This window comes from Drosophila obscura, unplaced genomic scaffold, assembly GCF_018151105.1.
Source record: "Drosophila obscura isolate BZ-5 IFL unplaced genomic scaffold, ASM1815110v1 contig_75, whole genome shotgun sequence".
NCBI lineage: Eukaryota > Metazoa > Arthropoda > Insecta > Diptera > Drosophilidae > Drosophila > Drosophila obscura.
Window position 1 is genome coordinate 1,449,290 of NW_024542867.1, and position 15,805 is coordinate 1,465,094.

The 15,805-nt window shown below is 41.4% G+C and overlaps 1 pseudogene; it reads left to right on the forward strand.

Moving 5' to 3' along the window:
• The window catches only part of LOC121405170, a 69,002-nt pseudogene that overhangs the window by 19,005 nt on the left and 34,192 nt on the right, over positions 1-15,805 (forward strand).

Genomic DNA, 15,805 nt, shown 5'->3' on the forward strand with positions numbered 1-15,805 from the left:
TGGGGCTGCGTCATGCTTCTTTGCGTCTTGCCGGAGACGCAGTTTTTATTACATAGGTTAAGCATAGGGCCCTAGTGGTGGCAAAAAGTTGCGTCAGTTTCTGATTCATGTGCGTCTATTCGATATATTCGATTGCTTTTGCTCATTTTTGGGATTTTCTGCCTATCAGCGCAACTATCACCACTAATAACAACAAAAAATTTTAGATCAAAAATCAAATTTTGGCGCCAAAAATGTATGATTGTGCAAAAAGGTGAAAATATACATAAAGTCATTAAATAAAATACTTGAAACTGATTGTATTATTATCATATGAAATTTTTCTGACCCCCTGATGCCATTAAGACACTGCTGGAGACGAACTTCGGTTGTTTTCATAATTTGAAGAAGAACTCCCACAAACTCTACAATGAAATGTCTGAAAATAATATTTAAATATGAGAATCAATTCTTTTTCGTCCATTTTCCTGACGTCTTGCTTAATTCTGTTGATTTTCAAAAATTTGTGTATCTTTCCTTGTCATCAAACACCCAAATTCAAATTCAAGACGCAAGTCTTCCAATGTAAACGCTTTTTCTGCTTCATTGCGTCTATGCCGATATTGTAACGTGTAACGACGATAGCCTGGTAGCACAGTCATCGAATGGTATGGGCGGCACGCGTTTTCATCGGCTCTAGCTCGTCGGTTTCGGGGGTGGTGGTCTTGCGCGAACCATTCGGACCTATCGCTCACGATAGTATGATCAGAAAATTTCAAGAATTAGCGTGCGTACGACAAAACAATGCTAGAAGCTATATCGGCAGGGCAAAACAAAAGAAAATCAGAAAGGATGGGCGAGAAAGGGAAAGGAAACGAAAGAATGTCGGATTACGAGCCCACAGATGTCGAAGTGGCTCCTTTTGGACCCTCCCTACCAATGATCGCATCTTTGAAGTGGAAGACTTCAAGCGATCCCTTCCCTACGATTACGCGTCCTTCAGCATGAGTTCAATCGGGGTTCTACTCAAAACTCAGAATCATATCTGAGCTAACACAAATAAACTTTCGGTAATTCAATATATTCAGCTTCATTTCTATCCTTAATTCTAATTAACGGGTATCATAATTCAAAAGCGATGGCGACAAAAATATGAAGTAATATAATATATGGTAACAATATATAATGGAGGTATATGATGGCTTAAAGATATATATATATGGAGATACTGTATGATAAAGAGGTATAAACTACAAAGGAATATTTACTTTCTACAAATTTTCTATTAATCATTAGTTCGGTTTTCAAATTTCAGACTTTTCGCGTTCTGCTTCTCTTAACTGAAGTTAAAATTAGGATCTTTTGGAATTCAGGCATTATTCTTGATTTAAGCTAATATTGTTTGATTTTATTCGAGATTTGTCGATCAGTCAAATTGTTCGAGGCTTTGAGACCGAAGTACAGTCTATTCTCGATATTTACGAGAGGTTAAGGTTGATAAACGAATTCGCGCTGGACTTAGAGAGAGAACACGGTAGGATTGGTTACTTTAACGCCCAATTGGCGATTCAAATCTACTGGGTTACACATGGGACTCTTACATTTGCTCACTCACTCGATCTGGAACATCCCTCGGCGAAAGATCGATCTTCCGACGTGGTTGCTGAAACAAAGTGTGGTTCTCCACGGTTAAACGGTCTGGGGTCGTGTACCCAACAATCCTAATGGATTCTCCTCTACGGTCCACAGCATATACAGAAAGCGCGCATGTATTTTGTCTCTTACACGAGAAGCGTACTAATTAAGTGGAAAAATAGACTTATACACCAATATATCCCACGCTATGGCAGTGCGCCCATCTCCAGGTCAATACACGCATGCACGTAGGCGAGCCGGTTTGGCGCACGCTTCCTGGGAAGATCTTTATCGGATCGTCGAGGTTTGGGACGGTGTCCGGATTGGCGACGCACGCTGCCTTGGAAAATCTCTATAGGATCTTCGAGGTTAGGGACGATGTCCGGATTGGCGACGCACGCTGCCAGGCTCACATTGCCTGCGGAATCTCGCCGAGCAGCAAGAAGCTACCCGCACTAGAGTGGCAGCAGAGTTGCCAGAGAGAAGTGGCTCTTGCCCAATCCCAGGCGGAGAGACGAAACAGAAAATCTGAAGCATCCACTCGGGCTCGACGCAGACGAAACGAATTAAATCCGCATTCTTGTTCGACGCAATCATAAGGAGCTCCTCCTTAGGTATTCATGTCAGGGCGCGTTTGTAGAGCGCTTCCCTTATGGGAGCTGGTTCCTCGCCGGCTGCGTATATCGGCTTACTTTGGCTCGGAACCAGGGTCTGGAGAGCGAGAGAGTCGCGTTGGCCGCTCCTCCAGAAATTTAGCGTAGAGATCGTCCGATCTCGTCCTGATGCAGCTTTCTGGAAGCTGGGCACCAGTTCAAAGTTTTCGGCGGTCACCGTACCTTTGCGACAGTGACACACCAGCAAAAATAGATGAGCTGCGGACAATCATGTTTTATTCCGATTCCTCGGGATTCCATCCGCTTCAACTCACCGAAATATTACGGCTCTCACTGCAGGGAATCGTTTCCTGGTTTTCTCTATTACTGATCACTTGTATTTTTCACTGATTGCAAAAATTTTCGCGAGGTATGTGCAAAGATCAACTTTATGTAGCGAGCAGCCAAACGGAAAAGGAAATCAGTAGGTTGTCACTTTAACACCATGCCTTTCGACCTCACCCCTTTTTTACTAGGTCATGGATCTGTCAAAACTTAGTCAAAGCGACCCTGAAACCCTCACCCTTTTTACATGTGCCTTGTACGTGCCAGAGCTACATATAAGCAACTCTGATCTTTGCGATCGATAGTTCTACAGGTTCTTGGCAGAAACTTTGCTCACGAGTTCTATCGATTCCGGCTAATTTTAAATTTGGTTCTGCTGCTTCAGGCGCCACTACAAATGCCCCCCCACAAGATCAGACTAGGGGAACTGCAAGATGACCTAGACTGATACCGCATGAAGCACTACATCACTGTCGTATGTCCTTACCATGATAGTTTCCCAAGACCGGCCTTGTAAATCCTCCAAAGCATAGTACGAGTTCCCTATCTTTTTACGAATACGAGCCTTTACAAAAGCGGGTCCAAATTTGGAATTATATCCAGTTTGAAAGCAGCTCTGCTTAAAGTTACGCCTAAAGACTTCTTGTCCTTCAGTGTACGTTACCTCTCGCGACCGCGTATTGTAACGTCGTTCGTTCTCGTCGTACCTCTTCAGCATCTGCTGGCAGGCGTCCTTGCGGACGATTTCAAACGAGTCGGATCTATCGAATTTCAACGATCGATCTTCCAGCAAATTCAGCTTCCGAAGCAAGGCATATGTATCTCCTGAAGTGACCATGTGTTGACCAAAGGTCATATAGTACGGCGTAGTGCCCAAGCTGGCGTGTACTGAAGATCGCAATGAACAAGATATCCTGCTTAGACACTCATCCCAGTTCTTCTGGTCGGGTCGTATATACGCTCGGATCCCGGCGATGACGGATCGATTCACCCGTTCTGAAGCGTTCGCTTGGGGTGAATAAACTGCGGTTAGCGTATGAGACACTTTAAACTGTCCCAACAGCTTCTGGAACGCGGCTGACCGGAATTGAGAACCGTTATCAGACACAATAGTCTCAGGCACTCCAAATGTCATGAACAATTCATTTTCCAAATACTTGATCACTACGTCTGCAGTAATCTTCTTCACAGGCTTTAGGAATACATATTTTGAAAAATGATCCAAGACAATGAAGATACCGATATTGCCGCCTCGAGACCGAGGGTAAGGTCCAAGGAAATCAACGTACAAACGTTGGAAGAACCGCTGGGTTTCTGGTGCCTTCCCCATCGGTGGTCTCAAAACACAATTCGGAGCTTTAGTGGTCTTGCATACGTCGCATGCGTTAATGTACGATTTTACATCGGTTACTAACCCTGGCCAGTAATAGTGGTGTCTTATACGCTCAATGGTCTTATGCATTCCTCCATGAGAAGTTAGAGGGTCATCGTGAGCTCGTTTTAGCAAATTGGGGACTAACGATTTTGGGACCCACAATTTCCACGCGTATTCATCGTGTACTTGTTCCCTAGATAAATGCTCAGCTCTACGATAAACGAAGCCCTCGTCTGTCCTTAAATCCGGTACTCTTTCTTGATTAGCCTTCACTCGAGATTCTTATTGCCTCTCGGCACAGACCACACAGTGTACTAGTACTACTCCCACTAGCTTCCTCGGTGTCTCCTTCCGGAGATCTATCCAGCCCCATCTCGACTTTTAATGTCACTCAGACTTCTCTACTTATCCAATTAATTAACAACTTTTCAAATGGCTATAAATAGAAATACTAATCCCCGTACTACTGACGATATCCCTATTACAGAATACTCTAATACCAAACTAATTTAATTTAACTGAACTCATGCTTTTCGGTTCACGAATCGTAGGTGTTTTTTCTCTTCCGAACATTCTCGCGAATAAAATTTTTAGGAAAGTCAAGGCATCGTCCTCTCGAGGTTAGCTCTGTTCCAGGCTTCTTCTCTAAATCGGACAATTGCACCGGACTAGGGGTATCTACGTTTCTCACTCCTTGTCGTGTTCAGAAAAACGATTCTAATACCTCATACTCGGAAAAGCTGACGTTCCCTCTATTCAATCGTGGTTAGGACATCCTCGGAAGTCATGTCACTAAGTTCCAATGCGACAGGATAGAATAAAGTCAACTCCCTTTGAGATCGTAGATCGATCAACGGCGAGGTACGTCAAACACGGTCAGGCGGTCAAACTGAGTTGCTCTCGGCCTGTATTTCCACTGCTTGATTTCACCCTCGTCGCCTCTCGTGAATAAAAAGGTTTTGCGGACCTGTCACCTGTGGCCAGAAGGGAATACTTAGCTTCTCTCTTCTGTTTTCCTATCAGATTACGGTCTAGCACCACTCTTCACTGGAAAGAAAAGTCAAAAGACTTTAGAAAGAAAAGGGAAAGAACTGATTTTCTCTTCTACGAGTCTTACTGAGTGATGGATTCACTCCTCTCGGGCCCCACGTTGGGCGCCACTTTTAATTATCTAATCATAATCATAACTGTAACGTGTAACGACGATAGCCTGATAGCACAGTCATCGAATGGTATGGGCGGCACGCGTTTTCATCGGCTCTAGCTCGTCGGTTTCGGGGGTGGTGGTCTTGCGCGAACCATTCGGACCTATCGCTCACGATAGTATGATCAGAAAATTTCAAGAATTAGCGTGCGTACGACAAAACAATGCTAGAAGCTATATCGGCAGGGCAAAACAAAAGAAAATCAGAAAGGATGGGCGAGAAAGGGAAAGGAAACGAAAGAATGTCGGATTACGAGCCCACAGATGTCGAAGTGGCTCCTTTTGGACCCTCCCTACCAATGATCGCATTGGCGATTCAAATCTACTGGGTTACACATGGGACTCTTACATTTGTTCACTCACTCGATCTGGAACATCCCTCGGCGAAAGATCGATCTTCCGACGTGGTTGCTGAAACAAAGTGTGGTTCTCCACGGTTAAACGGTCTGGGGTCGTGTACCCAACAATCCTAATGGATTCTCCTCTACGGTCCACAGCATACACAGAAAGCGCGCATGTCTTTTGTCTCTTACACGAGAAGCGTACTAATTAAGTGGAAAAATAGACTTATACAACAATATATCCCACGCTATGGCAGTGCGCCCATCTCCAGGTCAATACACGCATGCACGTAGGCGAGCCGGTTTGGCGCACGCTTCCTGGGAAGATCTTTATCGGATCGTCGAGGTTTGGGACGGTGTCCGGATTGGCGACGCACGCTGCCTTGGAAAATCTCTATAGGATCTTCGAGGTTAGGGACGATGTCCGGATTGGCGACGCACGCTGCCAGGCTCACATTGCCTGCGGAATCTCGCCGAGCAGCAAGAAGCTACCCGCACTAGAGTGGCAGCAGAGTTGCCAGAGAGAAGTGGCTCTTGCCCAATCCCAGGCGGAGAGACGAAACAGAAAATCTGAAGCATCCACTCGGGCTCGACGCAGACGAAACGAATTAAATCCGCATTCTTGTTCGACGCACAAATAGGAGCTCCTCCTTAGGTATTCATGTCAGGGCGCGTTTGTAGAGCGCTTCCCTTATGGGAGCTGGTTCCTCGCCGGCTGCGTATATCGGCTTACTTTGGCTCGGAACCAGGGTCTGGAGAGCGAGAGAGTCGCGTTGGCCGCTCCTCCAGAAATTTAGCGTAGAGATCGTCCGATCTCGTCCTGATGCAGCTTTCTGGAAGCTGGGCACCAGTTCAAAGTTTTCGGCGGTCACCGTACCTTTGCGACAGTGACACACCAGCAAAAATAGATGAGCTGCGGACAATCATGTTTTATTCCGATTCCTCGGGATTCCATCCGCTTCAACTCACCGAAATATTACGGCTCTCACTGCAGGGAATCGTTTCCTGGTTTTCTCTATTACTGATCACTTGTATTTTTCACTGATTGCAAAAATTTTCGCGAGGTATGTGCAAAGATCAACTTTATGTAGCGAGCAGCCAAACGGAAAAGGAAATCAGTAGGTTGTCACTTTAACACCATGCCTTTCGACCTCACCCTTTTTTACTAGGTCATGGATCTGTCAAAACTTAGTCAAAGCGACCCTGAAACCCTCACCCTTTTTACATGTGCCTTGTACGTGCCAGAGCTACATATAAGCAACTCTGATCTTTGCGATCGATAGTTCTACAGGTTCTTGGCAGAAACTTTGTCCACGAGTTCTATCGATTCCGGCTAATTTTAAATTTGGTTCTGCTGCTTCAGGCGCCACTACAATATCGATAGCAGACGCGCCCAGTGTAAAAAGGCTATTAGACTGTCCAAAAAGTCTTCTTTCAAGGAAGGGCTTAAAACGTTTTTTTTTCTATCATAGTCAGTTTTGGAATGTCTTTTATTGCTGTTAAGTGTCTGGTCCGGAGGTTTCATTTATACTGACGCCGTGTTACCGGCGTCCGCCATTTTCGCTGGTTTAACCAGCTTGCCAAAAACTCACCCACCTCAGGGGAAAGAATCAAAGTTTTCTTTTGATGAATATATATATCTCTGAAGTTGCCACAGGCAAAACACGCGTTTGACCCTGTAAAAATTTGTATGAATCACTTTTTTATGCCTTTCGCAAATCACTATGAAAAAGGGAACACAGAAAAAAAAACACCACCGGTCTCACTCGCTGCTGAAAGGGAAGTGTTCTTTTTTGTTCTCGGCCAATTTCCTTTTTATATGAATATGTTATCGCTTACTCTACGACCAATTTTTCTTTTTGACATTGACGTTAGCACACGATAACACACTTGGGGCTGCCACCTAACATAAATAATTGAAGCGGCAGAATCTTCATTAATTACGCACTTATTTTGGCACGGCTGAAAATTTAAATGATGTAAACTTAAGTTTTTTTTTTATATCTAATTTAAAACCATTAAATGCATAATATCATCCGAATAATTCAATTCAATTAATTGTCAGAAAAACTAGGTGGCCAGATATACCTTTGAGTTGGTTTTGGACGTCGACAATGGATGGCAATTCTACTAGAGATTTGACTAGAGATTTCGTAAAATGTAAATAGACCCTCTAAACCAAGTGAATTCTTAAATTGTTCTAATGCAGATATATCACAAATTCAATAAACTTTCCAAAACACTTTCTTTGAGTAAAGTGTGTTTGAGCACTGAATTTAACCTGTTGGAACCAACCGAGACAGCATGCTGTGTCAGTTGGAATTCGGTCGGTTTGACAGTCTATGGCACCCCTGATAGTGTCCAAACCGTCTAATTATTGCTGATAATATAGTTTGACGATATTTCTTTGCTATCTTATCGTCTAAAAAAACGTTTTTTATATCGTTCTGCATTTTATTCATTATTGGTATTACCTGGTCCTTCAGAGCAGATTGCAATGGTCGCAGCAACAACAAAAAGTTTTGCGCTCTAACATATGGAACGTGCTATTTCTTCTAGTAGCGACATCTTGAATAAGCTTATTTTTACTTTCATATTTACAAAGTTCGCTTCTCGCAACAGTGCTTTGCTTAAAATATGTTATAATGGCTTAAAGTTTTGCTATTATTGGCTTTATACATTCAATGCTTAATGAATACTTTGCCACGAGGTTAAGTACACACTACGCGCCACGCACGGCAAATGCTTCTTTTTTTGTTTTTTCAAAAAGGTCTTCAATTGACTTGATCATGTTTGCTGCGTAGTCTGTCACTTACATTTAACATTTAAAATATCAATGCCCCACTCCTCGCAAACTTTAGCAAAAGTATTCTTTATATTAATGGTTGTATGCTGCTCCATTTTGCAAAAGTTGCTATGTCCAAAAAATCGGTCATTTTCCTTTGACTTGGGCGATACTGCGGTATGCCCATACGGCAGAGTAAACGAAAGCCTGCTTATTCTACCATTGAAAATGGTTTATCATGTTCCAATAAGTAGAGCATGATATTGTCAAGCTACTTTGTTCTGTCACCATGGCTCAAGTACGCCTGCAGGTCACAAAAATATTTGTGTACAGTTTGCTGGGTGTTAACTGTCGAGTACGACAAAACCATTAATGTGGAATCTTCATGTTGTTCAGATATAATGAAGGGCTAGTTTGTCTGTTTCGGATAAAGCTGATATGGTTGCACTTTTGCTCGTTTACGTGTATGCGCCACGAAATAGATGATAAGTGTTTCGTTGATATTGTTGGGCACTTGGAGCGACTTAATATAACAGTATCATCAGAAAATGTCGAAGTTGTTGTTAGGGTGTCTGTCAGAAGATCTGCTGTGAAGATGATATACAGTGTTGGTCCATGCACGCTGCCTTGCGGTACACTAGCTTCAATTGGATGATATTCAGAGAGGAAATCTTTGCATCGTCCTGCAAAACTTATTTGCTGTAGGTATGACTCCAATATTCCATGGATTTTCTGTGGAAGTCATATTTGATTTTGTGGATTAAGCCAGACGCGGCTGAAAGCCTGTGCGACATCCAGAAAAACAGCGGAGCAATACTCCCGTCTTTCAAATGCATTTCGTATCTCAGAGGTTATACGGTTTACTTGTTGAATGGTTCCATGTTTTTCGCAATATCCAAATTGGTGAGTCGGGTTGGCACCGATGATGTGTAGGTGTTGTTTGATACGGTTCAGGAGCAACTTTTCAAATATCTTTGATAGGCAAGGCAGTAGGCTTATAGGTCTATATGATGATGGCTTGGACTTGTCTTTTCCGGCTTTATGGATCATTGTGATGACTGATTTCCTCCATTCTTGAGGATAATAGCCCCATTTCATCATGCTGTTGAATATCACAGTAAGGAAATACACTGCACAGCTCGGCAATTCTATGATCATTTTAGGAGAGATGAAATCGTGGCCCGAAGCTTTATTTTGCTTTGAGATTTGGTTTTTAATGACCCTTGTGACTTCTCCTGATTGGAATATGATAGGCGGAGTAGCTTCGGGATTGTTGGTTGGTGGGAGCACAAGGCTATTCGTTGCTGGGTGTGGTTTGAAGACGTTTTCTAGATGGACGGCAAATGTATTTGCCTTCCCTTTGTTGCCGCGAGCCCACTCTCCTGTTTGTGTACGTAAGGGTGATTCACTCTCGATTGGTGGGCATACGTCTGATTTAGCTCTCCACAGTGGGAATCGTTGGCTAGTTGGGGAGAGTTGCTCCATATAGGATATTTGAGCTCGGTTTTTTTTCACCTTTTAGGGCTCTGCGTAGTAGGTGGTTGGCTATTTTTAGCAGCTCTTTCGAGGCAGGTGATCAGTGTGCTTGTCACTCTCGCCGAAGCCTTCTTTTATCGCGTAGCTGCACTTCAATGTACCTAGAAATACGACTCTGTTGGAAAGTTTATAAACACTCAACACCAATATTAGCAATATTGGTGTTGAGTGTTTTGCCGCCAGTGACATTGAGGATACTAATGTTTTCGACTGACCTATCAATGTGATCTTTACAATAAATGTTTGGGCTGCTATCAATATGAGAGCTTATGTACTTCCTGTATTTGACAAAATCTGTTTTGCTAGAAGTTAGAAAGTGTGGGCGTTCCGAAAGCTGTGGATGGTCGTAAAGGTGAAGTAGAATGGGCGAGTGATCCGATGATAGATCTGTTAAGTGATCTTCATTAATCTGAGCTTGCAGCACCTTTCGTGTAACTGCAAAATCAATCAAGTCGGGTTGCTTGTTTGGATCTGTGGGCCAATATGTGGGCTTGCCCGGAGAGATAAAGTCTAGCTTGTTTCGTGGCGTTATTATAGCGTTATATAGTTGTCTTCCTTTCGGGTTGGTAAGTCTATTTATGTTGCCTCTAGATAAGGTGTAGCAAATGATGGCAACGGATAATGCCTGATGCGATGCTTGATAAGAATGCCAGTACCTCCATGTGCCTTACCATCGGGAGGATATGTCGCTTAGAAGTTATAGCCATTGAGGTGAAAATCGTTTTTATTTGTTAGGTGAGTCTCTTATATGAGCATGGCGTCAATGTCGTGTTGAGCCAGGAACTGCAAGAGCTCGCATTTGTGCTGCGAAATGCCATTTGCATTCCAGAAACATATATTTAGACAAGCCATTTAAACAGATTTCTATTTGATTAGGAGCTTCAGGAGGATATTTTGGTTGCCATTGTGTTTTTTATAGTTAGCAGCATTGACTCTATTCCACTAGGCAATTGGGATGGATTTGCTGGGGCATTCTGGGCATTAATTCCTGGGATCGGATTTGATGCCTAATGCTTCATTATTCCTGCAGTGGTTGGTTGAAGTGAAGCGTACGACCCGTTGTTGTAACTTAACGCCTGAGCAAAATAAATTCCTTGAGTCGATGTTGATGGTATATATGGTAAGTTTTGTCGGACAAACGGGCTTGCAGTTATTTCTTGGTCAAGCCGATTTTTAATTCTTTATAGACAGGACAACCTCTATAGTTGGCAGTATGGCTTCCCCCATAGCTGCTAAATTTTTTGGCAGATGGGTCTTCCTTATTTACGGGGCAGGCCTCAGTGAGATGGACATCCCCACAGGAATCGCAGACTGCCCGTAGAGTGCAATAAGTTTTCGTGTGTCCATATTCCTGTCAATTTGTGCATTGGACGGGTCTATTTCGTTTGTGTGGTTTCTCAACGGTAATCCTACGGTGCAGTAGATATTAAAGCTAGTGGATTGGGTGAACTTATTTTTTCTAAGATGCATAGAGTGCGGGTAGGGTGAAGCGGTTCACCTATGAAATTTTGACAGTGCGCTTAAATATTGTCACGTGATGCTTTCATTGCCGCAAAGTTTTCATTGATACCGCCGTAGCGCAGCGTTCAAACATAAAAGCAGTGAATTTATTGTGTTTTATGCGAACTAATTAACACAAACTCAAGGTAAAAAAAAAATATCAGACGTGTTGGTTTAATGTTGTTCTTCAAATATATGAAGTGTTTATGAAATATCTATCGGGGGTTCTTGTCATGGCAGCCTGTTTTCAAAATGACCATAGTGTGGTGAATCGGTTCACTTGTAGTGGGGTGAAGCGGTTCAGCGTTTTATGTGACACAAATCGTTCAGTTGATATTGGCCCGATCAAATTTGCTGCAGCAAAGCAGAAGTCGAATCGTGGCAGAAAGGCGATGAAGTCAGCAATCTTAACTTCCCTTTTGAGGCAGGAAAGAAAAGTGCTGAGAGAAAAAAGGGAAGCTCATCGCAAAATCCAACATAATACAGCACGCTGCAGCGTCGGCGGCCCACTTTCAAAGAAGAAGACCGAGATTTCTGCTTGCTGTGTTTGGAATTGATGACAAAAAATGAATTTCGAAAATGCAACAAAATGCTTACTACACCGGTGGAAACTGTGACTTTGACCTCGAAATTTGCTATTAATACCAAATTATTCGTAGTTTTTATATTCCCGTACTCAAAAAAGAGTTAAAGGGTATATTAGATTTGTGGTAAAAGTGGATGTGTGTAACGCAGAGAAGGAAACGTTTCCAACCCCATAAAGTATATATATTCTTGATCAGCATCAATAGCCGAGTCGATAGAGCCATGTCTGTCTGTCCGTCAGTCTGTCCGTCTTGTTGAGCGCCTGGATCTCAGAGACTATAAGAGTTAGGGTAATCAAATTTGGTTTCCAGACTCATGTGATATCACACTGCTACAAATGTATTTCAAAATTTCGCCCCGCTCCCTTCCGCCAACACAAAGAACGAAAACCTGTGGCAGGCACAATTTTAAAGATACGATAAAACTAAAATAATGCGTAGAGAATGCCCATATCTACCAGACTGCCGAATCTGAATTAGATCGGATCATAATTATAGCCAGAATGAAGAAATTCATTTTCAGTTGCTTCTCTGCCGCGTTCAGTGCGCGAGCAACCCCTAGCGGAGGAGATGTAGAATCTAAATGGTACATGTATAATCTACATGTTAGATGTAGAATATACATAATATATGTAGATGTAGATAAAAGACGTAGCAAAAAAAAGTAAAATGTAACATTTTTTTTTTGTAATTCTAAAACTCTAAAAAATCATGTGCTCAAAAATGTATATACTGACTGAGTACGGGTATAAGTAGAGTCGCGTCCCCAGAAGCGACTCACACGTTCCTTCTCGTTTTTTTTTATGTTTTTTTTCAGAGGTGGTGCTTCTATTTTTCATACAGTATTTTATATCTGGTTGAATACAACATTGCAGTTCTAAAAACTAAGAATGCAGCAATAAATCCGACCCAGACACGTTGTAGCTGCAGCTTAACGTCTGGAAGATATTAAGCTTTCAAATTAAAATTGTATTATTTTTTCGGTATATTATCCCGAATTTTAATTTAACAAACTCAGGAAAAGTAGAAAAAAAATATTTCTTGGCATACATTTTTAGTTTTAGATAGACGCATTAATAAGGCGTTGTTTAAGATATTGTTCATTAAAATGTATGGAGAGACGGTGGAGCTATAATTCGTTAACCAAACCTAAAAAAATAGACAAAAAATACTTTTGGAACGTTGCGGGCCCAACTGCCGATTGGGAACAAACCAAACGAAAAGGGGTTGTATTTTTGGTACCTGAACGTGTTCCTTTGGCATTTAATGTTTTTGACAGTTACTTTTTTTGGTTGTTTTTTAACGTATGTGATAAATTTGGTTTTCTACTGCTTGTTACTGTTCTTAAAATAATTTAAGGTTTGTGGCTGTCTTCATTTGTCATTCGAATCAGATTCTCTTATGAGAGTCCACACATAGTCGCCCAACATATTCTCATTCCAAACACCTTGATACGGTCGTTCCATAGCTTTTAATTGTTTAAACGTCCCCTCGGTTTGTCGAAAAAAAGTCCAAGTGGGAGTGCAGGAAATGGATTTTTATTGACAAGTTGGCTCCAATTCTTTCATAATTCCTTATTAGTCCGTGAACGATATTAACGTGATCACTACGTTATCACCATTAAATACGCCTTCTTTAACTTTTGCCAGCGACGGACGTGGAAAAACAGTTTTTGGGTAACTCATCGATTCACCTTTCATACACAGTGCTTTAGCCAAAGAGGGCTTTTGGTTTCCATTGTGTTACAAAACATCCTTTAAACTTTCCTCACAGCTGTCAACGCCTACCAAATCGTTCAATTGTTCCTGTGAAAGAGGCTTGCAATATTCATAATCTCCTGATTGGTCATTACTTGAATCCGTTGTTCCATGCGACGAAGACGACATCTCCTCTTTTTGCGTTTTAATGGCGGTATTTCTACTAAGGGAAGAGCAGGAAGCATAATGCCAGGTTGTTTCGGGTAACCCCATTTCATGGATCTCCCGATTCCAGTTATTTTAAATGAACAAAAGAAACATTCAGAGCCCTGAATATCTGGTTGGAGTAAAAATAACTGTTCATACCTAGGACTTTGTAAAACTAAAATTACAGGTCCCTTTTGTTTCCTTCAATCCCATTTGGGAAGTTGGACCAGCAACGTACCTTTTCGACTTTTCCTGAGTCAAATTCCTGAGTCGAAGTCAAAATTTCGGACAAAAATGCCGCAACAAAATGATAAAATTTGAATTTGAAAGCTTAATATCTTCCGGTCGTTAAGCTGCAGCTACAAAGTGGCTGGGTCGGATTTATAGCTGCATTTGTCAGTATTTTTCAGAACTGCAAAGTTCTATGCGACCAGATATAAGATATTTAAGTTATGTGTAAAATAGAAGCACTACCTCTGAAAAAAAACATTAAAAAAAAATAGTACTATACAAATTTTAAAATCACGAAATCTATCAGTAAAAGTTATTTTGGTCCACAGCGGGAAGAAAAAGTTCAATTTTGTCGAGTAGTGTTATTAAGGCCTTATTTTTTAGGGAATTCATCGCTTATTAAGGCCTTACTTTTTTTGAGAAATTCATCGCTTATTAAGGCTTTACTTTCTTATGGAAATTCATGGCTTAATAAGGCTTTACTTTTTCATCACTTATAAATCGGTTAGTGCTCGCGTACTATGTCATCGCTTATATTGCTAGGATATCCCTGTGTTAAAGTTGAAAATTTATAATAGTTTTTCTAAATGCGAAAGACCTAAATACTTGGGTTGCGTAAACTTTTACTAAAAATGCGGGATGAAAGAAGTTCTCGGTGCGCTCGATCGAATTCAATTTTAACGATTATATTCTAAATTCATTACAATTCGTTCTATGCCTTGCTAACCTACGGTGACAAAGCGGGTCGAATTCGCCTTGAGCGAAAAAGCGAACTTTTATTGCGCTCCCGCCATGCCCTTACACTAGACTTCAAAGAATTCAAAAATAATCTTAACATAAAACATTGACTAAGACATAACCATACAGTATATAGATGTGCCAGTTCATACAACGAAAGTGGCGCAGCTGAAGTTTCAGCGTACGGTCCCAGGTCTTCGGCTCTGGGATCGACCGCGTTCGGCTCATGACGTGACACGAGTCGACTGACAGCAAGCATGTATGTGTGTTCGTGTAACACTCCAAAATATATGGTTGTATGCGTGGAATAATTTTTAGTTGCCGAAGAAATAACCGTCTGGAGGTTCCAGGTTGCGTAAATTTGTGTGTGTCACGTATTCCTACATACTGTGCTAGTATTGGTTATACGTTTTTCTGTTCACATTTTGCGTCGATTTTATCTTTTCAGTTCACATACTCTTAACCTTATGATTTTTGAGTATTATGACACTTTTTGACGAAGCTTGTCCCATGATATCAGAAAACCTGTAATTTTGTATAACTTTTATATGCTAATATACTTTTAAACTAAAACTAAAATATTATACAGCTGTGGTCATAAAAATAGCACAAACCAAAACAGAATATATCGATCGATCATTTGGACAATATTTTACATACGATTATAAAAATTTTGATCACAATCGATTAGTGCACTCTTCCACATGATATACAGGCAAAAAATTTATCGTTATCATTTTTCTCTTTTGATTATGCTTAATTTTCGTTCGTGTGTACCTTTTTTGCATGGTCACAGAAATAGCACATTTTGATGAAGCGGCAGCTTATTTCGACTAAAAAGTTGTTTTCACAGAATTCTTTGTTTGATTTTCAATATTTCGGTAACGAATTGATATAATTTATTGAAAACGTGCTAAAATGGGTCGTGGAAGGTAGAGCTGCAAAAACATCGAGCCACTATCGATAGTATCGATGGCGACTTCACTGATTCGACTATCGAGGTTTTTTCCCCGATAGTTCGATAGTCGTAAAAATGTTTACCATATCTTGCTGCA